This window comes from Saccopteryx bilineata, chromosome 4 (genome assembly GCF_036850765.1).
Source record: "Saccopteryx bilineata isolate mSacBil1 chromosome 4, mSacBil1_pri_phased_curated, whole genome shotgun sequence".
Classification (NCBI taxonomy): domain Eukaryota; kingdom Metazoa; phylum Chordata; class Mammalia; order Chiroptera; family Emballonuridae; genus Saccopteryx; species Saccopteryx bilineata.
The window spans coordinates 205686404-205689523 of NC_089493.1; the positions used below are offsets into that span (position 1 = coordinate 205686404).

Here is a 3120-nt window from a genome sequence, read left to right on the forward strand (position 1 = left end):
TGCCCTGGCCGGGAATCGAACCCGGGTCCTCCGCACGCAAGGCCGACGCTCCACCGCTGAGCCAACCGGCCAGGGCCAGGAAGAGTTAATCTTGATTACGAAATTTTAAATAAGATTAAGAGAGTTTTCTAGATGAGAGGATTCCAAGAGGGAGGGTATGGGGGGCAGAGTATGCCTTTAAGGGTAAGGAGATAAGAAAGAATAGAGCAAGCTAGAATCTCCATCCTGTCTGTTATCAGGGGGTAATCATGGTTACTCATGGTTCAGGCTGTTCTTCTTCTGGGATTTTAATTAGTCTGACCTGGGGGGGGGTCCCTCAGAGGGAGCAGGTGCATCTGGGCGGTGATTTGGGTTGACTGGAAGGATCATCCATAGGCATGTGTGGAGATAGTTTCTGTTTTGTTTAACCTGGAGACATGAAACTAGGGGGCCTTTCCCTGGAGTTTTACCACCATGGGGGTGGTGAGGAGAACCTTGGGATTCACTGTGCTGGGTGGTAAAGGTAAATTTATAACAGAATTGGGCAAATCTGGATGGCCGAGAAGCAGTAACAGAGCTGACTCTGAGGACGGAAAGTGAAAGGAGAGAGAGGCTCTGAATTTGGAGAGTAGGTTCCGGCCTAACATAGGTATAGGGCATTGAGGCAGGAGGAGAAAAAAGTGTGCAAAGGAGATGCCATGTATTAGACAAGGCTGTGGATCCGTGGCCAATAGGGAGGAAATAAGACCATCAACACCCACAGCAGAGATCTTTAAGGGATGAGCAGGACCTGAATATCTGGGCAAGGCAGAGTAAGTGGCCTTGTGTCTATAAGAAATGAGATTGGGCCTGACCTGTGGTGGCGCAGTGGGATAAAGCATCGACCTGGAACACTGAGGTTGCTGGTTCAAAACTTTGGGCTTGCCTGGTCAAAGCACATATGGGAGTTGATGCTTCCTGCTCCTCCCCCTTCTCTCTCTCTCTCCCCTCTCTCTAAAAATCAATAAATAAAATATTAAAAAAAAAGAAAAGAAGTGAGATTGGCTTACCTGCTACTTGGATGGCTACCCTAGGCTCTTTGATGGTGATGTGAGATGGGGCTGACAGCCCTGGGCACCTTCAGTTATCACAGGTGGCTGGAGTAGGGCTAGACGAGACTGAACCCTCCCTTAGAGGAGCGAGGGGGCAGTCTACCTTTCAGTGTCCCTTTTTCCCACAGCAAGGACAAGGCCTTGGCAAGGGCTGAGGAGCTGGACAGGCTTTGCCCAATGACTTTTCTTTTCACACTTGAAGCAGGACTCTGGTGGAGTTTTACGAGGCCCCTTAGGGGCATTGGAGACTTTAAGTGCAGCTGCCAAGAGCTGGTATTTTGCCTGTTCTCTTTTGGGTTGTCTGCATTCTCCTGCATATGAGATTTTTTTTTTTTTTCCTGAAGTTGGAAACGGGGAGGCAGTCAGACAGACTCCTGCATGTGCCCGACTGGGATCCACCCGGCACGCCCACCGGGGAAGATGCTCTGCCCATCTGGGCCATTGCTCTGTTGCGACCAGAGCCATTCTAGTGCCTGAGGCAGAGGCCACAGAGCCATCCTCAGCGCCCGGGCAAACTTTGCTCCAATGGAGCCTTGGCTGTGGGAGGGGAAGAGAAAGACAGAGAGGAAGGAGAGGGGGAGGGGTGGAGAAGCAGATGGGTGCTTCTCCTGTGTGCCCTGGCCGGGAATCGAACCCAGAACTCCTGTACGCCAGGCCGACGCTCTACCACTGAGCCAACCGGCCAGGGCATAACCATCTTATAATTTGCTATTTTCCCTCCTGGATTTGAAGACTTTTTTTCTTTTTGGCTTTTCCTTTTTAGGAAGAAGCATTCAAAAACACCATAGACCTGAACTAAAAACAACAGTGGTATGCACATGTTATTAAAGAAAAAAAGCATAACCATAGATACCCACTATTGTTTTTACTTTTAGTGAATTTAGAAAACTTCATTACAAATTTAATTTCCAGTTCAAGAATGACTTGAAAGCAAATAAAATTATTCTACTTCCCTAAAACCTCAATTTTTGAAAAAAGTCTAATGATATGTTCTATTGTTTTTTTTTATTTTTAATTCTTTTTATTTTAATTATTTATTTATTTTTTACAGAGACAGAGAGTGAGTCAGACAGAGGGATGGACAGGGACAGACAGACAGGAATGGAGAGAGATGAGAAGCATCAATCATTAGTTTTTCATTGCGCGTTGCAACATCTTAGTTGTTCATTGATTGCTCTCTCATATGTGCCTTGACCGCGGGCCTTCATCAGACCAAGTAAACCCCTTGCTTGAGCCAGTGACCTTGGGTCCAAGCTGGTGAGCTTTGCTCAAACCAGATGAGTCTGCACTCAAGCTGGCAACCCTGGGGTCTCGAACCTGGGTCCTTCCGCATCCCAGTCCGACGCTCTATCCACTGTGCCACCACCTGGTCAGGCTAATTTTTATTTTTTATTTTATTTTATTTTTTTACAGAGTCAGAGAGTGAGTCAGAGAGAGGGATAGTAGGGACAGACAGAGGAACGAAGAGAGATGAGAAGTATCAATCATTAGTTTTTCATCGCGTTGCAACACCTTCGTTGTTCATTGATTGCTCTTTCATATGTGCCTTGACTGTGGGCCTTCAGCAGACCAAGTAACCCGTTGCTGGAGCCAGCGACCTTGGGTTCAAGCTGGTGGGCTTTTGCTTAAACCAGATGAGCCCAAGCTCAAGCTGGCGACCTCAGGGTCTCCAACCTGGGTCCTCTACATCCCAGTCTGACGCTCTATCCACTGTGCCATCGCCTGGTCAGCCTCTATTGGTTTTTTAAATATAGAAGAGATTTCCCTAATATTCACCTATAAAGTCTCTAGAGATGTCAATCTAAAATTTAATTAATTTCAATTATAAGTAACAAGAAAGTGTTCATTTAGAAACAAATAGCTATAAATTTGTGGCCCCAGCCAAAAAATAATCAGAGCCCTGTAGGGTCCCCACCAGTATTCCTGCTGGTAACTGAATTCTCCTTTATTTCTATTACATTAGTATATACACAATGTTTTTTTTGGGTTTTTTTGTTTTGTTTTTTGTATTTTTTTGTATTTTTCTAAAGCTGGAAATGGGGAGGCAGAC

The 3120-nt window shown here is 45.9% G+C and overlaps 1 non-coding gene across 1 annotated transcript; it reads right to left on the reverse strand.

The window, feature by feature from the left end:
* Positions 1-76, reverse strand: TRNAA-UGC (transfer RNA alanine (anticodon UGC)). Its single transcript has one exon. It is a non-coding gene; the product is annotated as a tRNA-Ala (tRNA).
* Positions 77-3120: the final 3044 nt, after the last annotated feature.